At 45.6% G+C, this 24,241-nt stretch overlaps 1 protein-coding gene across 9 annotated transcripts in view; it reads left to right on the plus strand.

The window, feature by feature from the left end:
- Positions 1-6,484: 6,484 nt before the first annotated feature.
- Positions 6,485-24,241, plus strand: part of Pkig (protein kinase inhibitor, gamma) — a 67,948-nt gene continuing 50,191 nt past the window's right edge. For 3 of the 9 annotated variants that reach the window (NM_001039391.2, NM_001277096.1, NM_001164055.1), the window contains exon 1: positions 6,660-6,766. The gene's annotated coding sequence lies outside the window, so the exon portion shown is untranslated. Of the gene's footprint in view, positions 6,934-7,423; positions 7,510-24,241 lie in introns of all 9 variants that reach the window. The other 6 variants (XM_006498926.4, XM_030248482.1, NM_001039390.2 and 3 more) reach the window with 6 other exon arrangements.

The following is a 24,241-nucleotide window of genomic DNA, read 5'->3' on the forward strand; positions in this document are numbered from 1 at the left end:
TGTTAGGAGCCCTTTTGTTCCTTTTCACATGTTATCAAGTGATTAAGATAGGGCTAAAAATTCTAGAGGAAATTCAGGACAATCTATCAGAAGTAAAGTGGGGAGAGAGAGTAAGAATAAAGAGAAAATATGGTACACAAAATAAGTATACAGGCCTTTCCAAGGGTCTTGAACCCAAGGAAAAGTTTAGGTCAGGTAAGAATACCTGGGGAGAGATTAGAAGGAAGGAGAAGGAAAAAGAAAAGAAAAAAGATCAATCAGCGGAGGTCTCTAGGAGAAGGAGCCTATACTCATCACTAGGTGAGCTCAGGGAGCCAGTTCTTAGTAGTTCTGAATCAGATGAAAAGGCTATTAGGGCCTGGAAGGCGCTCTCCCGAGCAGGTGAAGCCACTGCACAACTTAATAAAGATCATCCAGGGACCTCAGGAGTCCTTCTCAGATTTTGTGGCCAGAATGACAGAGGCAGGCTCTTGCAGCCTACAAGGTCTTATTGTCCACCCTGGAGTTGTAGATCAGGATTATAAAGGGGAACTTCAGGTTCTCTGTTCTTGTCCTCAAGTTGTCTTTTCTATATCACAAGGGGATAGAATAGCTCAACTAATAATTTTGCCAAGCCTACATGGCTGTTTTTTCCTTCCTCTGGTATTCCTTGAGCTGCCAGAGGGATTGGTTCTACTGAAAATGATTCTGATTACTTAATAATGCCTTTAGATTGTTGTCAAATTTTATCTACTCACGTAGGGGTAAACCCTCGTGGCGTCAGGCCATTACAGGTCTGACAAATAGATGTCACGCATATTTCCTCCTTTGAGAGAAATCAATATTTACATGTTTAGATAAGAAGAGATCACCTCCATACCTTAAATGATTTTCAAAAGCTGTTGGGAGATATTAATTGGCTCAGACCTTTTTTAAAGATTCCTTCCGCTGAGTTAAGGCCTTTGTTTGGTATTTTAGAAGGAGATCCTCATATCTCCTCCCCTAGGGCTCTTACTCTAGCTGCTAACCAGGCCTTACAAAAAGTGGAAAAAGCCTTACAGAATGCACAATTACAACGTATTGAGGATTCGCAGCCTTTCAGTTTGTGTGTCTTTAAGACAGCACAATTGCCAACCGCAGTTTTGTGGCAGAATGGGCCATTGTTGTGGATCCATCCAAACGTATCCCCAGCTAAAATAATAGATTGGTATCCTGATGCAATTGCACAGCTTGCCCTTAAAGGCCTAAAAGCAGCAATCACCCACTTTGGGCGAAGTCCATATCTTTTAATTGTACCTTATACCGCTACACAGGTTCAAACCTTGGCAGCCACATCTAATGATTGGGCAGTTTTAGTTACCTCCTTTTCAGGAAAAATAGATAACCATTATCCAAAGCATCCAATTTTACAGTTTGCCCAAAATCAATCTGTTGTGTTTCCACAAATAACAGTAAGAAACCCACTTAAAAATGGGATTGTGGTATATACTGATGGATCAAAAACTGGCATAGGTGCCTATGTGGCTAATGGTAAAGTGGTATCCAAACAATATAATGAAAATTCACCTCAAGTGGTAGAATGTTTAGTGGTTTTAGAAGTTTTAAAAACCTTTTTAGAACCCCTTAATATTGTGTCAGATTCCTGTTATGTGGTTAATGCAGTAAATCTTTTAGAAGTGGCTGGAGTGATTAAGCCTTCCAGTAGAGTTGCCAATATTTTTCAGCAGATACAATTAGTTTTGTTATCTAGAAGATCTCCTGTTTATATTACTCATGTTAGAGCCCATTCAGGCCTACCTGGCCCCATGGCTCTGGGAAACGATTTGGCAGATAAGGCCACTAAAGTGGTGGCTGCTGCCCTATCATCCCCGGTAGAGGCTGCAAGAAATTTTCATAATAATTTTCATGTGACGGCTGAAACATTACGCAGTCGTTTCTCCCTGACAAGAAAAGAAGCCCGTGACATTGTTACTCAATGTCAAAGCTGCTGTGAGTTCTTGCCAGTTCCTCATGTGGGAATTAACCCACGCGGTATTCGACCTCTACAGGTCTGGCAAATGGATGTTACACATGTTTCTTCCTTTGGAAAACTTCAATATCTCCATGTGTCCATTGACACATGTTCTGGCATCATGTTTGCTTCTCCTTTAACCGGAGAAAAAGCCTCACATGTGATTCAACATTGCCTTGAGGCATGGAGTGCTTGGGGGAAACCTAAACTCCTTAAGACTGATAATGGACCAGCTTACACATCTCAAAAATTCCAGCAGTTCTGCCGTCAGATGGACGTAACCCACCTGACTGGACTTCCATACAACCCTCAAGGACAGGGTATTGTTGAGCGTGCGCATCGCACCCTCAAATCCTATCTATTAAAACAGAAAGGGGGAATCGAGACTCTACCCCGAGTACCAAGAGTGTCTGTGTCTATGGCACTCTTTACACTCAATTTTTTAAATATTGATGCTCATGGCCATACTGCGGCTGAACGTCATTGTTCAGAGCCAGATAGGCCCAATGAGATGGTTAAATGGAAAAATGTCCTTGATAATAAATGGTATGGCCCGGATCCTATCTTGATAAGATCCAGGGGAGCTGTCTGTGTTTTCCCACAGAATGAAGACAACCCATTTTGGATACCAGAAAGACTCACCCGAAAAATCCAGACTGACCAAGGGAATACTGATGTCCCTCGTCTTGGTGATGTCCAGGGCGTCAATAATAAAGAGAGAGCAGCGTTGGGGGATAATGTCGACATTTCCACTCCCAATGACGGTGATGTATAATGCTCAAGTATTCCCCTGCTTTTTTACCACTAACTAGGAACTGGGTTTGGCCTTGATTCAGACAGCCTTGGCTCTGTCTGGACAGGTCCAGACGACTGACACCATTAACACTTTGTCAGCCTCAGTGACTACAGTCATAGATAAACAGGCCTCAGCTAATGTCAAGATACAGGGTGGCCTCATGCTGGTTAATCAACTCATAGATCTTGTCCAGAAACAACTAGATGTATTATGGCAAATAGCTCAGCTGGGATGTGAACAAAAGTTTCCGGGATTGTGTGTTACTTCCATTCAGTATGAGAAATTTACTAGGGCAGCTAATTTGTCAAAAAGTCTTTTTCAGTATATGTTACAGAATTGGACGGCTGAATTTGAACAGATCCTTCGGGAATTGAGACTTCAGGTCAACTCCACGCGCTTGGACCTGTCCCTGACCAAAGGATTACCCAATTGGATCTCCTCAGCATTTTCCTTCTTTAAAGAATGGGTGGGATTGATATTATTTGGAGATACACTTTGCTGTGGATTAGTGTTGCTTCTTTGGTTGGACTGTAAGCTTAAGGCCCAAACTAGGAGAGACAAGGTGGTTATTGCCCAGGCACTTGCAGTACTAGAACATGGTGCTTCCCCTGATTTTATATGCTTAGGCAATAGGTCGCTGGCCACTCAGCTCTTGCACCACCACGAGGCTAGTCTCATTGCACGGAATAGAGTGAGTGTGCTTCAGCAGCCCGAGAGAGTTGCACGGCTAAGCACTGCAGTAGAAGGGCTCTGCGGCATATGAGCCTATTCTAGGGAGACATGTCATCTTTCAAGAAGGTTGAGTGTCCAAGTGTCCTTCTCTCCAGGCAAAACGACACGGGAGCAGGTCAGGGTTGCTCTGGGTAAAAGCCTGTGAGCCTAAGAGCTAATCCTGTACATGGCTCCTTTACCTGCACACTGGGGATTTGACCTCTATCTCCACTCTCATTAATATGGGTGGCCTATTGCTCTTATTAAAAGGAAAGGGGGAATTGTTGGGAGCCACCCCACATTCGCTGTCACAAGATGGCGCTGACATCCTGTGTTCTAAGTGGTAAACAAATAATCTGCGCATGTGCCAGGGTAGGTCTCCGCCCCATGTACTCTGCCTTTCCCGTGATGTCAACTCGGCCATGGGCTGCAGCCAATCAGGGAGTGATGCGTCTGAGGCAAAAAAAGATAACTCTCCGAAATAAGGACAGGGGTTTCGCTTTCGTTTTGGGGATGATGAGGGGCTTTCGTTCTTGGGGCTTGGGGCTTGCGCTCCGGCTCCTGAAGATGTAAGCAATAAAGTTTTGCCGCAGAAGATTCTGGTTGTTGTGTTCTTCCTGGCCGGGCGTGAGAACGCGTTTTTAAGAGTCAACCATTCTCCAAAATGGCGACCTCAGACAAAGGCAGGCAGGCCTTCTCATAGGGGACTGAGAGAACTGTCTAGAAGGATTAAGTCATCTAACATTTCATTGGTGGGTGCTAGGGGATCACAAGAGGTCAGTGGTCTGCATTCCCATGTCATGCATGTTTAATCACAGGATGAACTAGGGCTGCCCAGTGCAGGTGGCCCATTCTGAGATAAGATATTTCCCCATCTTAGTGGCTGTCCCTAGGCTGTTCTTTGGGAGGGGGTTTTATGATCTTGTTCTGGATTTTATGGTCTGTTCCTGGAGCTGGTGTCTTAGGGCTTAGTTTCTGGGATTTATGGTCTGTTCCCGGAGCTGGTGCCTTACAGTCATTTTTGAAGTCATGCCTGGTCCTTACATGGAGACAAATGGGGTCTATGTCGTCCTTTCAAACCTTGGTTGCCATTTCTCAGGAACCAACCATCTTGTCTTTTGAGACAGGGTCTGCTAATGGGATCTGGGGCTCTCAGCATTTAAGCTAGGCTGGCTGGCCTGCACTGAGAGCCCCTGGTCTCTCTCTTCCCTGCACTGGGATTATAAGCAGATGACATCACACTCAGCTTTTTATATGAATGCTGGAGATCTGAACTCAGGTCCTCATGTTTGCACTTTACCAACTGAGCTATCCCCTCAGAAAAAAATCTTATCCCAAGCTTTCGATCACAGTTTCAGTGTCCAAGTGAGCATGCTCAGATCAGAGTCTGATCTCTGTTTTTTTTTAAAAAGATATTTAAAAAATTCTTTTTATTTCATTTCATTTCTTTTTCATTAATTTATTTATTCACTTTACATCCTGGTAATAGCCCTCTCCCTCCTCTCTTCCCAGTCTCACCCTCCTCTTCCTCTCCCCATTATCTTCTCTTCCCTTCTCTTCAGAGAAGGGAAAGCCCTCTTTGTATACCAACCAGCCCTGGAACACCAAGTCACAGCAGGTGCTAAGTATATCCTCTCCCGCCGCGTGTGGGAAGCCCCACCAGGCAATCCAGCTAGGGGAAGGAGATCCAATGGCAGGCAGCAGAGTCAGAGACAGCCCATGCTCCAGTTGTTTGGGGACCCACATGATGACCAAGCTGCACATCTGCGACAAATGTGTAGGGGAATTTTATTTTATGTGTATGAATGTTTCGTCTACATGCATGTCTGTGCACCATGTATGTGCCTGGTGCCCACAGAGGCCAGAGGACATAAAAATCCCCTGAAACTGGAGCTACAGACAGCTGTTAGGTATCATGCAGTTGCTGGGAATTGAAACAGGGTTTTCTGGGAGTGTGATAGGTCCTCTTAACCACATAGCCCCAAGTTAGTGATATGTTTGTTTGTTTGTTTGTTTGTTTCGAGACCGGGTTTCTCTGTGTAGCCCTGGCTGTCCTGGAAGAAACCACTCTCTCAGTCATTAATGACACTTTCCATTTCCCCTGAGTGGTCTAGCTTGTGTGACAATTTATATGTGACTCTCCTATAATAACTAAGGAACTTAAGGTGTACCAAGAACTCCTTAAATAGCTTAAGAAGCCATTCTGACCTAAAATGCAGGAGAATCCTAGGGGCCTACAGGCCTTCCCTATGTGAGACAAGAAGAGGAAACAGGACATTGCTTCTGTGAGGTAGTCAACCCCTTTGCTCTGGCTTCTGTAAACCTGCTTATGGCTCTGGGACTGGGATGAGGCGGACCCTTTCCCTCTGTACAGTGGGATGAGAAACAACTGAGAGGAGGAAAGCCAGTTCTTCCCCCAGCTGTGGGTTCCACCAAGCATGAGATAACTGTGATGCCCACTGCTGATGTCCATCTTTGTAAACCCTTCCTTTAGCCACTCCTTGGCAAGGCAATCTTTTGATTTGGCTCTAAGGCTGCCATCCAAGGCTGTGATTCTGTTAGTGGTAGCAATCAACTGATTTAATCTGAATTCAGATTTAGTCTAATTCATAGTTTTTCCCCCAAGTGGATACGAGCTCCACACCAGCTAGGAGCACCCTTTGAACTTAGGGTCCCTTATATTTGCAGGATTTCCCCCAGGAAACCTAATTGCTGAATATGAATTAATTATTTCCCATGCTGAAATTAATTCTGGTGTTTAAATTTTCGTGCCCCCCCCCCCAAAAAAAAACAAAAACAAAAAACTTTTACTTTTTTGCCACACCCCTTCGTTTCAGAGATTATGACAGAGGAATTTGTCACTCCACATCAATTTTTCTAGTCTTTATTTTCAGTCAGAGGGCTGGGCTTGTAGCTCAGTAATAGAGCATGTGTACCACCATCAAAAAAGTAATTAAAAAAAAAAAAGCTACATCTGGTGGCATAAACATCCGAGGGACAAGCCCTCACCTAGAGCCTCGATGGCCTCCATGCTCATCTTTCACTGGCCACCTCTCTGGAGAGCTAAGACCCCAGCCTCAGGACCGCTTTCCTTCCTCCGCCCATTGCTCCCAGTCGCGTCCCTTCCCGGCCGCCGTAGAGCAAGCGACGCGGGAGTTCGGCAGTCGCGTCGCCTAGGCAACGGCTCGGCGGCGGGCTGCGGGCGCCAGGCGGCCCCGGGGAGGCGCTCGCGCCGGCGGCCGGGGCTCTACGAGGCGACAAGGCGGCAGGTAAGCGGCGGTAGAGCGGGTGAACGTGACCCGGAGAGGAGCGGTCCGCCGGGCGACCGGCGAGGAACGGGTCGCGGGGACGCCAGGCAAGGACAGAGGGCCGGACCTTTGTCCCTTGGGCCCGCGAGCTGGCGCCTGCGACGCCCTCTGACCCCGGCCGAGTTCGGGTGGGTGCGCTTTCCGCTTTTATTCCTATGTATCTCTGGAGCCTCACTCGAAAGTTTTCCTTTTAAATAGTAATTTTTAAAAAGCTCCTATTTTATGAGGGTTGGTCGCGGAGTAGCTAGGAACTGAAGAGAACGTCTGCGTGTGTCGCTCTTCGTTGGTGGTGGTGGTGGGAGGTCGGCGAGATCGGACTTATTTCTGAGTCAGTTTTCTCACCTGCACAATGGGGATAATAATACCTGTCTTATAAGATGATCAAAACGTGTTTTTATATTTAAAATCCTCACTACATGGGCGCTTTTCTTGTTACTACTACGAGGAGCATCATTGAGTATTTATTGAGAACCAGGGCCTGGGCTGATCGCCAGCGGTTTAAAAAAAAAAAAAAGTGAATGAGACGTCTTGTCCTTAGGGAACTCCACTCCTGCCCGTAGGAAACTGACCTATGGACTGGTTTTTGGTGTAATTTGAGCTATGGTTTTACACGTACAGGAAGCTGAATGCAGTGGAGGCTGTTGTAGACCTTCAGAGGTGATCAGAGAGAGAGGATTACACTAGAAGGTTACTTCCAAAAGGAGGTATGTAGCTTGCCTTTTGTCTTGGCCAGAAGACTAGTCTGGTGTGTGTGCCTAGTGTTAGGAAAACGGTGCCTTGAGGAGACAGCCAAACTTCTAGAGACTCTCCCAAGAATTTCAGGCTGGAAGGGAGTCCAAAAGGTAGCAAGAGTGTCTACTTGATGTTTGAAGGATAAGCCTCGGCTCTTCTTGACAGACTTTTTTTAGGGTCGGAGGTGGCGTTATGGGTAAAGTTTTAGGATGTTTGCTTTTTATTTTTTGTGAACCCTCAAGGGATTTGTTTGTTTTAATACAGGATTTTGTGGCCTACAGTCTGGTCTTGATTAATGCTGCTGTGTAGCTGAGGCTTTGCCTTGAACTCCTGACTCTCATGTCTCTGCTCCTGAGTTTGTGAGCTTGCAGAGGCGTCTAATTAGAAGCGGGTGAGCGTGTGCGCATGCGCTTCCGCGATTCTATGCGCGCCCTTGATCAGAAGTAGACCTCTCACCCTCTTTGGTCTCCTTGCTATTATTTTTTGCTTTGCAGCCAGTTCTTTATGGCGATTCAAAACAAAAAAAAAAACAGATATTGACAATTATCTTAGACCTTTTTTTCATTATTAAAACTACATACTCGCTTTAGCAAGATTAGAGGTTTCGGGGCAGGCGAGATGGCTCAGTGGTTAAGAGCACCGACTGATCTTCTGAAGGTTCTGAGTTCAAATCCCAGCAATCATCTGTAATGAGATACGATGCCCTCTTCTGGTGTGTCTGAAGACAGCTACAGTGTACTTACATATAACAATAAATCTTTAAAAAGAGAGAGAGAGAAGAGGTTTCTTTAGCTTACAGTTCTGGAGATTCTTGGAGCCCACTTCTGACCATGTTCTTTTTATGGCAGAGTCCTGAGAGGGCTCAGCTTGTTGAGCATATCACAAGATGGGGAGTTCAAGGGTTCCTCTTTTTGTGATGTGGGGGTCGAAGAGACCCTTGTCCACAGCAGGCAGGGGTACTGCCTCAGAGCTGTTTACCCATGACCTTCTCTCAGGCAGTTCCAGGATCCAGTTACAACCTCTGACCTTATCTGATGCTGCCTTCTTCCTCTGGACACTATGTCAGTGTGGTTTCCCCTGTCTTCACTCACCATCTGAAGCAGAAATGTCAGCATGTGAACCCTTGGGACGTGCACACAAACTACATCTAACCCATAGGAAGTGTGAGGTGCCAGGCACTGGGCAGAGCTGGATGAGAAAGCTGGTTCTTATCGTGGAGATCAGGGCCTAGTTGGGAAATTAGGCTGGCAGTGGCAGTGTAATGGGAGGTGTTGCTGGGTGTTTCTGATCAGGTGAATACAATCTAGTCTGGAGGTTGGGGGAGGGAGTAGTGAGAATTAGCTCTATCTGGAGAGATGGTGAGAATGGAAAAAGACAGTATTTTACAATATTGAAAAGCAATGTCAAGCCGGGCATGGTGGCACACGCCTTTCATCCCAGCACTCGGGAGGCAGAGGCAGAGGCAGGTGGATTTCTGAGTTCGAGACCAGCCTGGTCTACAAAGTGAGTTCCAGGACATCCAGGGCTATACAGAGAAACCCTGTCTCAAAACAAAACAAAACAAAACAAAAGCAATGTCACTGAGCCCAGCGTGGCACCTGCCTGTCTTTCCAGCAGTTGGAGGTGGAGGCAGGAGGACCAAGAGTTTAAGCCCTGGCTCCAGAACAAGTTCAAGGCTAGGCTGGGCTGAATGAGACCTCATCTCAGCATGCACATGCACACACAAGTTTATTTGTGAATTTGTTTATTTTGAGACCTTGTTTTGTAGGTCAAGCTGGCCTAAAACGTACAGTGGCTCCTCTGCCTCTGCCTCCAGAGTACTAGAATTAAAGGTGTGCTACCACACTGGGCAGTATTAGTGTGTTTATGGAGGTGAAAGCAGTTCACTTCAGCTCCAAGAGGAATGTCAGTGCTGAGCAGCTGTGGTGCTTCACACCTGCAATCCAGAACTCAGAGGCTGAAGCAGGAGGGTCAGGAGTACGGGGCCAGCCTGGACTCCATAGCCAGGCCCTGTGTCAACGAAACAACCCGCTCTCTTCCCCCAAACCCCAATAATACTGGAAGATAATGAGAGATTTTTAAAGGCCCAGGCTGCTGCTTTGCAGTCTTGGAAGAACCATTCATTTAGGTGACACCAAGAAGAAATGGCTCTGGAAGTAAGAGGAAACCAAGAATGTGTGGTCAGGTGGCCAGCAGCTGCAATTAAAGTCAGAAGGTTCCATCTGAATAAATCAGTTCCAAGGTCACTAGAGCCCTGACTGAGCAGATGTGGCGAAATGGCGGGGGTGGAATCTCTAATGTCCCAGCTTCCAAAGCTTCAGTGTAATGGATCAGTGGGAAGAGGTAAGAGTGGGATGTGAGAAGACAGAGCGGAGGCAGCTCCCTGCAGGGTGGCTGTGGAGGGAGGGGGAGGCTGGAGCCCGACTGAGAGTAAGGGAAGGGTTTTCTTTAAAGCATGGGAGACAACTTAACTGCAGTTGGCACAGAGCTGGTGGGAGGAAAGGCTGAGAAGACCTGGGAGTGGAAGGGAAATGCGATAGCACAGCCGTCTCAGGAAGGCAGGAGTGGAGAGGCTCAGGCAGAGAGGTTGGTTATTGCCAACAGAAGTGCACCAGTGGCAGGCACCAACCACAGACAAAAGGTGTTCGTGTGGAGCGCAAACGATGCTCTCGTTATTGGCAGGTAGCAGGATATTTCAAACTAGTCTATGAAGTGCTTGTCATGCACTAATCTCAATATAACCTTGTCGTATGGGGCAGGTTTCTAGGGGTTGAACTGAGTGCCTTGTGGGTTCTAGGCAAGCACTCTATAATCCCTCAATGATATAATCATTATAAAACCTTTATGAGACAGGTTCTGTTATGATCATCGGTTTATGGATGAAACTATGGTAAAATGCTTACCCCAGATCAGGGTATATTTGGGTTCTGTGTTTTAGTTTGCTGAGGAGTCCAGACTCATTGTGTGTGTGGTGCGTGCACCTGTGTGTGCAGGTGTGACGTTCTACTCCATCACTCTCTGTCTTTCACTGAACCTAGAGTTAGGTTGGCAGCAGCAAGCCCCAGGGATCCCCTTTCCTCCATCCTCCATAGTGCTGGGGCTACAGGCACGCACAGCCATGCTTATTTCATGTACGTGTATATGTATGTATGTAGGTATGTATGTGTGTGTGTATGTGTATATATACCTGTATATGTAGCTGGACTTGTGGGCACCATGTGGCTGCTGAGACTGAAACCTGGGTCCTGAGTAGAGTAGCGGCTGCTGTAACCTGAGCATCCCTCAGCCCTGTGGTCTACTTTCCTGTGGATGCTGGAGGTTCCAAGCTCAGGTCCTCCTGCTTGGGCAGCTCCCCACTCAGCTTTTACTCTTGGTCACAACCTGGATGCTGTCAGTTTATACTTTTTATATTATGTGCTGAGATAATTTGAGAAATAATTTAAAAATACTGGTGGTACATGGAAGGCAAAAGCAGGCAGATCTCCAAGTTAGAAGTCAGCCTGATCTACAGAACAAATTCCAGCATACCCAGGGCCACAGAGAGAAACCCCAGTCTTAAAATCCACACCCCCCCACCCCCACAAAAGAGGAAGAAAAGCAATTGTTGCTTCCCCAGAGGACCCAGTTTCAGTTTCCAGTACTCACGTGGTGGCTCACAACCATCTGTGACTCCAGTCCCAGGGGATCTGACATTCTCTTCTGACCTTTGTAAGTACCAGGTGTACCCATGGTCCACAGACATATATTTAGGCAAAACACTTATATACTTTTTTTTCTTCAAGACAGCAATTCTCTGTGTAGCCCTGTATGTCCTGTAACTTGTTCTGTAGACCAGGCTGGCTTTGAACTCGAGATCTGCCTATCTCTGCCTCCTGAGTGCTGGGATTAAAGCTGTAACAAGCAAGTGCTTCTAACTGCTAAGCCATCATTCCAGCCTTCCCCCATAACTCAAATTTATACTTACTAAACAATCTCCATTTCCCCTCCCCCTCAGTTCTGACAGCTTGCTTGATTTTTTCCCTCCCTCCCTCCCTTCTCTCTTCCTTCCTTCCTTCCTTCCTTCCTTCCTTCCTTTCAGATATCTCAATAATGAAGTCACACATTCACACATTCACTTTGTTTTCAGTGATCAGTTATTTCACTTAACATAGAGCCCTCAAAGTTCAGCCTTGTTGTATATAACGTACCAAATTTTCCTCTTCAGTCTTACTATGTAGCCCCAGCTAGTCACAAACTCAAGGCAGTCCTCCTGTCTCAGCCTCTTGTATTCTGAGCTTACAGGTATATGCCACTGTAGTGGCTAGTCCTGTTTGTCAAGTTGACTATATCTGGAATAAACTACAATTCAGAATTGGAAGGCTCACCAGTGATCCTGATCTGGAGGCTGGGAGATACAAGTTTCTGACCTGGATCTTGGCATGGAGATCTTGAGGCATAGTGGCTATGAATTCCAGAAGATTAAGATAGGGAGATTTCTGAGTTTAAGGTCATATGGGACAAAGCAAGTCCCAGTTCCAGGCTTGGTGGCACACACCTTTAATCTGGGCCATACCTTCTACTGGAGACCTACAGAAGGACATTGGAAGAAGGAAGATTCTCTCTTCTTTGCCTGCTTGCCTTGTGGGACTGAGTAACTGCTAGATCCTTGGACTTCCATTCACAGCTGCTGCTGACCATTGTTGGGGAGTTGGACCATAGACTGTAAGCCATCAACAAATTCCCTTACTTTATAGAGACTATCATAAATTCTGTAACTCTAGAGAACCCTGACTAATACAGCCACGAAGCCTGGTTCCTTTTTTTTAAGGTTGAATAATGCTTCATTGTGTGCTTCTAGCGCTTGGCTTATCCATCTCTCCATGGGGGAGTCTTGGGTTGCTTCGTTGTTTTGGCTCTGATGACTAATGCTGCTGTGAAACATGAGTGTGTGAGGAAGAGAAGCACTTTATGTCTGTGTTGTAGGTTCCTGGGGGAAAGTGCCCTGTACTCAGTGCCTCATCATCATCATCCTCATCCTCCTCATCCTCAAGACAGTCTAACTATGCAGCCTTGGCTGGCCTGAATTCACTATATAGACCAGGCTGGTCTTGAACTCAGAGAGCCACCTGCCTCTGCTTCTGGAGTACTGGGCTTAAAGGTTTATACACCAGGCCATGCTACCATATTATCTCCCTACCCCACACCCTGTCACCCAATTTTTGGAACAGAGTATTATGTGGCTCAAACTGGCCTAGGACTCTCTTTGTACCCAGGAATGACCTTGAACTCTCCTTATCTTCCTGGTTCTGCTTACCAAGTGCTGGGCATTTCAAGGAAACAAAACTTCTCAGGATCTGGGCTGGAAAAAGGGCTGGGGTTAAGAATGGATGGTGCTCTTCCAGAGAATCTCTCCCTGATTCCCGGTGCCTGCATCAGGAGACTCCTAACAGCTTGAAACTCCAGAGGGGCTGCAGTCATTCTTACACACACAAAACCATAATTAAAAATATACATAAATCTTAGCAGGGTGTAGTGGCACACGCCTTTAATCCTAGCACTTTCAGGGCAGAGGTAAGGGGGATCTCTGTGAGTTTGAGGATAGCCTGGTTTACACAATGAATTCCAGGACAGCTAGAACTACATAGTGAGACCCTGTCTCCCAAAAGCAAAACAGAAACATTTTTAAAAATCTAAAACATAAATCTTAAAATGAATGAATAAAGAAAAAAGAATTCACAGGGTCTGGATGACCTTAGCCCATCCCCTCCTCTAGACCTATATCCTTGAGATCTGCTTCAGAGCATCTTGGAGGGAGCCAGGTGTTAAACTGACATTTGTAAATAGCTCAACACTTCAAATTTCTGAAAGATGCAAGCCCATAATCTCATGTCCCCTAGGCAGCAGCTCTGTGAGGTGGGGAAGATCCTCCCAGTTTTCAGAGGGGAAAACCTTAGGTGAGAGGATTCTGGAGACTCTTGGAAGCTGTGACCTCTAAGTCCTAGGGTTTAAAATTTCAGCTTTCCTCCTATGCCTTTCTATATTTTTCTTCTCCCTTCCTCCCTCCCGTTCACCTTTCCTTCTCAACTGGAGATTGAAGGAGCCCAGGGCTAGGCAATGATAGAATGCTGAGTAATAAATCCCTCAGCCCTAGCCCAATGCTGCTTTTGAGACAATCTCTAGCCCTGGCCGGTAGTGAATTCCCACTAAGTAGGGGGAAATGTCCTTGAACTTCTGAACCTAGAGGGATGCTCCACCACGCACAGGTTTCTGTAGTGCTGCGACTCACACTCAGGGCTTCCTGCATGCTAGGCAAGCACTCTACCAATTGAGCCACACCCTGAGCCCCTATTCTTCAAGTACTTTTTTGGAGAGATTGCAAATACCTTTTAGAAAAAGGTACCTTGGCATTACAGTGATCTTGTCTTGCTTCATTTGATGGTTACAGCTTTTCCCCAAGCTGCCCAGCTTTTCTGTTCACAATGATTCACTCTGGGAGAAACTGTTCAAAGATGGCAGCATCCATGATTCTGTGTTCTACAGAGTAGGTACAGTCAAGTGTATATCCTGTCCTTAACTATCCCTTCCCCAGTCTCCTAATGTCCCCAGCACACCTCCTCCTACCTTCCTGTCCTTTCTGTGGTGTGAGTGTGTATGTGTAGGGGGGGTCAGAGTCTGAGACGAGTGGTGCTGCCTGGTGCAGATTGGTGGGGATGTTGTTGACTGAGCTTGTTGCCGGGATCGTATGCAGGGTTGTGTGTGTATCCACAGCTGGAGTGAGTTCATGACAGCCATGTTCTGTCCAGAAGACAGCACTCACATGACACTTCTCCCCTCCAGTAGTAGCTCTTACACTCTTTCCCCCTCTCTTCTGCAGTGTTCTTGAGCCTTGGGCATAGGGAGTATGATACAGATGTCCCCTTTAGTGCTCAGTGCTCCTGGTCGCTTATTCTCAGCATTCAGACAGTTAGGACTCTCTCCATTAGCCACTGCCTACGACAGAAAGAAGCTTCCCTGACTAAGCTAAGAGCAGCACAGATGGACAGATGGAAACATTTAGAAGGCAGTTTGGCAACATGAAAAATTTAGCAAAAATAACAAAAGTAGGTTCCCCTGTAGAACCTACAATCTCTCTACCATGGCTTTTGACCAGGTTTATAATATCAGACATCAACTTCCTCCTGTGGAGCAGGCCTCAGATTCAGTCAGAAAGTGGCTGGTCACCTCCTTGACAATCATGCCACTATTGTACTAGGTTGATATTGTAGCATCCAGGGTCTGGTGCTGGGTGAAATCCTTTCTTCTCCAGCAGCCTGAATAGCACTGTCTGGTACTAGAAAGCTAGAAAGTCAAAGAATAGCAGGCACTCTTTTTTTTTTTTTTTTAAATATTTATTTATTATATGTAAGTACACTGTAGCTGTCCTCAGACACTCCAGAAGAGGGAGTCAGATCACATTACGGATGGTTGTGAGCCACCATGTGGTTGCTGGGATTTGAACTCCGGACCTTCGGAAGAGCAGTCGGTTGCTCTTACCCACTGAGCCATCTCACCAGCCCATAGCAGGCACTCTTAACTTAGCATCTCTAGCCCCTTAAAGATCTTAAAGAAAAATGTCAGCTGAGAGATGGCTCAGTGAGTAAAGTGCTTGCCTGGTAAGACTGAGGACCTGAGTGCAATCCCCAGCACCCATGTAAAAGCTGACCACGTATGCCGGTGATCTCAGCTCTAAGGACATGGACACAGGAGAATCTCTGGGGCTTGCTGGCTACAGGTGTAGCTGAATCGGCATGTTCCAATTCAGTGAAAAACCCTGTCTTAAACACACGCACTCACAACTGCTAGGTTGTGAATGTGTGAGCACCTATATGTGCACACACACACATACACACATCTTCTCTAATCTCTGTTTTGTCTGGAGACTGCAGAAGAATTTACACACCTCCAACCCCTCTCTGCAAGCCACCACAATGGCATAAAAGAGAGGATGTGGCTTTCCAGATCTGGTTTTGTGTTTGGCACTCATCCTTCTGTGAGCCACTTACTGAATTGAAATAATACTTGTCAAAAGTTTGGACTGCCCTGGAGAGTTCTGTATAATGGAATTTCCTTCTTTACTCCTGTAGCACTTTGAACTCTTTTTATAGCATTTCTCATGAAGACTAGTTCCTTCCATAGTTACTTTTGCTGTGTGTGCAAGTGTGTGTGTGTGTGTGTGTGTGTTCAGTTCTTAGCTTGGTGAGAATAAGAATTCCTCCATGGACCTTTACCTAGCCTTACACATAATTGGGGATCAGGTCTTTGTTCTCAGAACTAGTGAGTGAGTCAACACCCCTTTCTTTTACTGCAGGGCCCTCTTTAGAAACACTGTCTTTGGTTTTTGTTTTGTTTTGTTTTTTTTGGTTTTTGTTTTTTTGAGACAGGGTTTCTCTGTATAGCCCTGGCTGTCCTGGAACTCACTTTGTAGACCAGGCTGTCCTCAAATTCAGTAATCCGCCTGCCTCTGCCTCCCAAGTGCTGGGATTAAAGGCGTGTGCCACCATCCCCCGGCGAAACACTGTCTTTGAATTCACTCTTAGTGGAGGCTAGTCATCGGGCTTCTTCAGTGGGTCAGATTTTATGTTAAGGGAAAACCATAAATGTTTATAAGGTAATTTCTAAACTAAATAAAATAAGAGCAGATAGTAAAAAGCAGTCCTCATTACCCACCATCCAGCTTTAATAATTAGTAATATTTTAGAATGAGTTATGATTGGAGATGAAAGTGGAGAAAACATTGGGGTTCTAGGGTGGCCATTTTGATTTTCTGGGTGGAGATGCAGAGCATCTAAGATGAGCAGAGTAGACAGAGAGGAGGCTGGTGGCCCACAGATAGGCCAGCTTGCCTTTAGTGAAAGACTATCATACACACTACCTGAGTTGGCATACACAAGTGCAGAGAACAAAGCCCACCTCGTGGCGAGTGAGACTCAGGTGCCACTGCTGCTGGTGCCGGTGGTCAGCACTGCCCGGCAGCAGACAGAAAGGCAGGTGTGGTAGTCGAGGCACTAATTAGACTAAAAATGACCTTAGGTGCCACCTTTCCAAGCTAGAGTTTCTTCACATGAGAATGGGGCTAAGAGTATCTAAGCCATCTAAGCCATCAGAACATCACAAGTAATAAATGTAAATGCATTCTGAGTTAACATTAAGGACAATTTCCCAGGGTGTTCTGATCTCGAGGGGATCAGACCCTTGGGACATCAGGGCTGGGGTGTATGGTTTTCAATTTGGAGACCTCATGAGCTTTCTCAGAGCTCCATTTGTCAGTCCAGCAAATAAACTCTATAACATAATAAGTTCTCTTTTTCATTCGCAAAAAAAAAAAAAGGTATGTTTTGTTGTTTATCTGTGAGGTAGAGTCACTCTATAGATTTTTGATTGGTCTCAATTTGCTATGTAGACCAGGCTGGTCTCAATTTGTGGTAGTCTTCCTGCCTTAGTTGCCTGGGTACTGCAATTATGGGCATGCACTATCGTGCCTGGTCAAATGTTTGTTTTTCCTTCCTTCTTTCCTCCCCAACCCCTCTCTCTCTCTCGTGTTTTCTTATTATGTATTTATTTATCTAAATTATTTTTATTAGATATTTTCTTCATTTACATTTCATATGCTATCCCCAAAGCCCCCTATACCCTCCCCCTCCCTGCTTCCTAACCCACCCACTCCTGGTTTCTGGCCCTGGCATTCTCCTGTACTGGGGCATGTGATCTTTGCAAGACCAAGGGCCTCTCCTCCAATTGATGACCCACTAGGCCATCCTCTGCTGCATATGCAACTAGAGACTCAACTCTAGGGGGGGTACTGGTTAGTTCATATTGTTGTTCCTCCTATAGGGCTGTCGACCCCTTCAGCTCCTTCCTTACTTTCTCTAGCTCCTTCATTGGGGCTCTGTGTTCCATCCAATAGATGACTGTGAGCATCCACTTCTGTATTTGCCAGTCGCTGGCATAACCTCACAAGAGAGAGCTATATCAGGGTCCTGTCAACAATATGCACATTGTTGCAATATGCAATAGTGTCTGGGTTTGGTGGTTGCATATGGGATGAATCCCCGGGTGGGGCAGTCTCTGGATGGTCCTTCCTTCCATCTCAGCTCCTTCCATGGGTGTTTTGTTCCCCATTCTAAGAAGGAGGGAAGTGCCGGGCAGTGGTGGCTCACGCCTTTAGTCCCAGCACTTGGGAGGCAGAGGCAGGCAGATTTCTGAGTTCAAGGCCAGCCTGGTCTACAGAGTGAGTTCCAGGACAGCCAGGGCTACACAGAGAAACCCTGTCTCGAAAAACCAGCCCCCCCCCCTGCAAAAAAAAAGGAGGAGCAAAATATCCACACTTTGGTCTTCCTTCTTCTTGAGTTTCATGTGTTTTACAAATTGTATCTTGAATATTCTAAGTTTTTGGGCTAATATCCGATTATCAGTGAGTGCATACCATGTGTGTTCTTTTGTGATTGGGTTACCTCACTCAGGATGATATCCTCCTGATGCATCCATTTGCCTAAGAATTTCATAAATTCATTGTTTTTAATTGCTGAGTACCACATTTTCTGTATCCATTCCTTTGTTTAGGGACATCTGGGTTCTTTCCAGCTTCTGGCTATTATAAATAAGGCTGCTATGAACATAGTGGAACATGTGTCCTTATTACAAGTTGGAACATCTGGGTATATATGCCCAGGAGAGGAATTGCTGGATCTTCCGGTAGTACGATGTCCAATTTTCTGAGGAACCGCCAGACTGATTTCCAGCTTGCAATCCCATCAACAATGGAGAAGTGTTCCTCTTTCTCCACATCCTTGTCAGCATTTGCTGTCACCTGAATTTTTGATCTTAGCCATTCTGACTGGTGTGAGGTGGAATCTCAGTGTTGTTTTAATTTGCATTTCCCTGATCATTAAGGATGCTGGATGTTTTTTCAGGTGCTTCTCTGCCATTCGGTATTCCTCAGTTGAAAATTCTTTGTTTAGCTCTGTACTCCATTTTTTAATAGGGTTATTTGATTTTCTGGAGTCCATCTTCTTGAGTTCTTTATATATATTGGATATTAGTCCCCTATCTGATTTAGGATTGGTAAAGATCCTTTCTCAATCTGTTGGTGGCCTCTTTGTCTTATTGACAACTGTCTTTTGCCTTACAGAAGCTTTGCAATTTTATGAGGTCCCATTTGTCGATTCTTGACCTTACAGCACAAACCATTGCTGTTCTATTCAGGAATTTTCCCCCTGTGCCCATATCTTTGAGGCTTTTCCCCACTTTTTCCTCAGTAAGTTTCAGTGTCTCTGGTTTTATGTGGAGTTCCTTGATCCACTTAGACTTGAGCTTAGTACAAGGAGTTTATTTGTCTATTTATTTAGTATAGAGTCTTTCTTCCTGTGTAGCCCTGGTTGGCCTCCAACTCAGAGTTCCATTTACCTGGCTCTGCTGGCAAGTGCTGAGATGAGAGCTGTGTGCCACAAAGCTCTGCTCCGATGTTTCTTTCTTTCTTTTTCTTTTTCTTTTTTTTTGGTTTTTCAAGACAGGGTTTCTCTGTGTAGCCCTGGCTGTCCTGGAACTCACTCTGTAGACCAGTCTGGCCTTGAATTTAGAAATCCTCCTGCCTCTGCCTCCTGAGTGCTGGGATTAAAGGCGTGCGCCACCACGCCTGGCCACAATGTTTATTTCTAAAGGATGAAAACACTTTCACTTTTCAGCTTGTCCATATAAGCACTGGAGTTGGAATTCTTCTCAACCAAGTTGATAAAGGAATAAAAATAATTTTCCTACATCGTACTTGGCTAAGGAGCAGTGTTGGGAAATTTTTGTAGCAGCATCTGATTCACTATCTTTGAAATATAAATAGTATCCTTATTTGTCCACATTTCTCACGGTCATTAGTCAACCCCTAATTAAAGATAACTCCATAAGCCACATACTACTGTGTTACTCTCCCCAAAGCCAGGGTTTCTGTAGGAAAGTCAGTCTTTTATTTTTCTCTTAAATGAAAATTGAGTTTTAAACCAATTGCCTTCTCCTCAGCGCTACAAAGAATTCTGATCATGCAGAACATTCTTCCAAGCTCGCACAGACTTCTCTGTCCCAGATAAGCACTTCATTCTGTGGGAAGAGAAATGGACTACTCCTCGTGTTCTAATAAACGTCTGCAGTGTTTGTTTGGACAGGACAGTCAGCGGTCACATCCCTGGGTCACAGAAACCCAGGCCAGAAGGCCAGTGTACGAGACCCAAATTCTCAGGAAGTCTGAAAATTTTCTCTTTTTTTATTATTTCTTTTTTTTTTTTTTAACTTGCTATTTAGGCTTAACTTTTAAAATATTTGGTTGTTTTTGATAGTATAAGTTTGGCTTTTTAGCATTTGTCATTCATACCATCTTGTAATTTATGAACTTCAAGGAGATTAAACCCCAACAAACAAGAAGCGCAGTGTCCCATGGCCACTGTTTAGCCACACTGGCATGTAGATGTCTTCGTTTCCCACCACAGACTTGTGTCTCCCGTGACTTCCGTGTACTTTGTGGATACTTGTTGATCGTCTCTGGTCCTCTTCTCGTGGTGTCTTCCCGGAAGGTGATTACCTGTAGTTCAGTCTTCCTTTCCAGGAGGTTGGTTGATTTGCTCTGACACAGGGTCTTTCTGCATAGCCCACACTGCTTTGGAACTCATTCTTCTTTTTCCCTTCCCATGTATTGGCGTTTCAGGTCTTTCGAACCTCTTGCCTGTGTCCATGAGTGCTAGGTTACAGGTCTATAGTACTTGTTATGGACTGCTGGAAGTTGAACCCATGGCCTCATGCAGGCTAGGCAAACACTATACCAAGTGGTGAGCTACATCCCTACACCTTTTTGTTTTGTTACTGAGACAGTCTCAGTCTGTGGACTTCTGCATCTGAGTTTGTACTTCCAGGAACTTGAACTGGAATCATTTTTACTGACTCTGTCTCTCAAAGCTGATTACAGCAATGAGCCACCATACTTGGCTTCTTACCCTTATAGGATTTGCATGTATGCATACTGTACATATAGAAAAATCTGTTCTTTCCATAGCCGGGGTAAACTTTTTTAAAAGTCTGTTTAACTGTATACTCACATGCAGTTTAAGAAGTGACACAGAGGGGATCATGTGTCCCCTTTGTTAGTCTCCTTTAATAAGAGCATCTTCATGATCAGGATGTAGCACAGCTGTGGTTTTTACTTCTCTTGTTGCTGTGACAAAACGCCTGGCAGGAACAAGGGCAGAGCAGTTCCTTTTGGATCACAGTCCCAGAGAGTTGCAGTCTGTCACATGGGGAAATCCTGGCAGAGCTCATGGTTATGGGAAGTGTATAGTGGGCCTCCTCACATGGAGGGACCAGCCAGCAAACACAAGATAGAACCTGGGTGGCCGGCCCACCAAATGACTCTCTCTCTCTCTCTCTCTCTCTCTCTCTCTCTCTCTGGCTTTTTGAGACAGGGTTTCTCTGTGTAGCCCTGGCTGTCCTGGAACTCTCTCTGTAGACCAGGCTGGCCTCGAACTCAGAAATCCACCTGCCTCTGCCTCCCAAGTTCTGGGATTAAAGGCATGCGCCTCCACTTTTTAAAGCAGAGCTACTTTTTAAAATAAGAGTTGAATCCAAGTTACATACAAGCATGCTGTGGTAAATTAAGATTACTTATGTATAATTTTTAAAAGCTACCAACCTGTTTTTCTTTTTACAAGTTTTAAGATAACTTTTTGTTAAAGATTGTACAGATTTTAACTTTACCCAGTGAACTTAAAAATCCAGAGGTACAGAAGGTTTATACTTTAGCAAACGTTTTAGAGATGTGGGGAAGTGTCAGAGAGTTAAACATACCCAGGAAGAGGGCTTTGGGACAAGCAGCAGCAGTGTCCCTTAGGGAGTAGTTTACTTCTTAGTTGTTTTAAAGCACGTAGTGTCTTTGTGAGGGGGGGGGGAAGGGGGGTGTTGTTGTTCTGTTTCATTCTTCTCTGTCACAGAATCAGGTGACCTGCCTGATCCAGGACAGAGATTTTGGAGGAAACTTTTTAAAGAAGCATGCTTGGGTCTGGAGAGGGAGGACCATAACCCAACTCTAGAGCTAGGGTTTTTTTTTTTTTTTCTTAAAGATTTATTTATTATATGTAAGTACACTGTAGCTGTCTTCAGACACACCAGAAGAGGGCATCAGATCTCATTACAGATGGCTGTGAGCCACCATGTGGTTGCTGGGATTTGAACTCAGGACCTTCGGAAGAGCAGTCGGTGCTCTTAACCGCTGAGCCATCTTGCCAGCCCTAGAGCTAGGTTTTTTTGTTTGTTTGTTTTTGTTTTTGTTTTTTAAATAAAGTAGAACACCGTGTGACAATCTTTAATATTATCCATCCCCAGGAGACATTTGAAACCTTGCAAAACTGGAGTTAGGATCAGAGAGAGCAACTAGAGTGAGCAGAGCAAAGACTGCTCAGAGAGAAGACAAGAGCAGCGAGCAGAGAAGGCTTAGAGAGGAATTGTGGGGTTGTTTGCATGTGCAACAGCAGTAGCTACAGTTGTCTAGAATTTGGAAGTCACGGGTGCCATTTTCTGGTGTTGAGCTGTACTGGGGCCAAGCCTTTTGCAGAAGCACAGTGAGGCTTTAATGGAATCCCTATGTTTGAAGAGGAAAGACTTTAGAGGAGGCAGGTGAGGAGTGGGCGACTCTAATTCTGAATGAGAGAGCTCATGGATAGAGAGCAAGCAGGAAAGAAGGCAATCTTTAGACTGTAGAGCAAAGGGGAGGTGGGAATCCATCAGGATTCCAGTAGAGGGGTCAGGGGTCCGTGCCTTAGCAGAGAGATGCTCTGAGCCATAGTGGAGAATCAAACAGCAGACTCCAGTGACCCAACAGTAGACATGGCCTTTCTATATGGTCGGTGCCCAGCATATCGGAGTGGCTCCAGGAGCCAGAGACCAAGAAGATTCTGAGTAGGAGAAACAAGTGGTTGGAGCAGATACGAGAGAAGAGGCTGAAGAGGCAGGCCGACTTTAGAATTTGGAGTCAATTATGATATGGTGGGTGGCAGAAGCCAGCAGAAACAAATGATCCATACCTTAGGAGAGTCAAATCCGGGGTTCCCACACCATATGTGTATGAAGGGGCACAATAAAGAAGCTGCTAACATGACCAGATCATAGTTTAGAGACAGAGAATAGCCAGACACACCTGGGAGAAAGAGACTGGACATGCCCAGAGCTGTCTGTGAGAGAAGGGAGACTAGCAAGAGAGGCAGAGAGAGATGGCAAAGGGTAGCAGAGGGCGGGGAGGAGGAACAGATGTTATAAAGAGAGCAAATGGGTATCTGGGAGGAGGGAAGCCTGGGGAGGCAAGGTGGACGTTGAAATATCCACTGCTGATTTCACCAGACTGATCCTTCGAGTAAGGAGTGCAGGCTGAGTGATGGGTTTACTGGAAAGGAAAAGAAGGCAGCATGTGTTGGGCTTTGGCTAGGTTTGGGAGGCACCGTGTGGCGCCCTGATCTGTCAGCATGCCCTGATGATCCTATAGTTTTTGGGATTTATTGGGTCTACCCTGTCCTTTATCTTGGTACAGGAGTTGCTAGGGGTGAAGCATCCTGTTTGGGGTGAACCCTTTATATGCCTGCAATCCTAGCATTGGGAGGCTATGGCAGGAGGAATTGGCCGGTTAAAGGTTAAAGTGGTTAAAGGTGCTCATCACATAAGCCTGAGAAACTGAATCTCAGTCCTCAGAGCTCACATTAAGATGGGAGGCAAGAACCAGCTGCAGAGTTGTTCTCAAAATTGACATCCAGAATGCACCCTATGACACATGCCTCCCCCAGTAACAATAAATGAAAACAGGCAAAAAGGAGAGGGCATGGCAGCAGGGTTGCTTGAATGGGAGTTCTAGGCTGTGTGGGCTTCCTGGTGAGGCCCTGCCTCCCAGCTGGGGGTATGTCTAGCTCTGGCGGGGATAGCCTGGGTTCCTTCCACAGTGGGAGGGAGCAAGTGCAGAGGCAAGTGTAGGAGCCTCTGGCTGTGAAGAGTTAAAGCTGGAGGACAGAGCAGTGGGGCGCTGAGGGGCCTCATCCTCCCTTCAGTGGAGACATTTGCTCATTCCTGGGGCTTCTCCAAGAGTCAGGCCTGGCTGACTCTTATTAACTGTTCTCTTTTTAGAGTCAGTGGCCAAGGCTCTGTTTTGGAAGCACTTATATAATGTATACCACCTGTTATCTGTGTATTTTTAGCAGCGGGGTTTGGGTAAATCCTAATCCTGTCTGGAAAAGAGCAACTGTTTACCAGAAGCGCTTTCTCTGCGCTTTGACTCAGGCTGAGTCACCCTCATTTTCCTTCCCACTGCTTCATGAGGATCTTGCCTGGGACGGAATTTTTTTTAGGGAATTCAGTTAGCTTTTTTCTTTTTTAAAAAACTCGACAAGGTTGAAAGCTATCACCAATTTCATCTCAAGGGAGTCTAAAGTTTATGCCACCCTGGTATAGTCAGTGTAGTTACGTAGCTAAACATATTCCATAGAATTTTGCCTAGATGAGTTGGCTGAGTGATTGGACAAGTGGCAGAAGTGTACGTGGGAACAGCCTCTCACTCATAACTGCCGCCGCCGTAATTTCTGTTGGACTTGGGATTTTCTTCCTCTAAGATAGGAACAAGAAGCAGAAGTGGAGCCAGGGCTTTGATGTCCTCATGATGGGCTTAAGGCTGCAGAGCAG

The sequence above is a fragment of the Mus musculus genome, chromosome 2 (genome assembly GCF_000001635.26).
Source record: "Mus musculus strain C57BL/6J chromosome 2, GRCm38.p6 C57BL/6J".
NCBI lineage: Eukaryota > Metazoa > Chordata > Mammalia > Rodentia > Muridae > Mus > Mus musculus.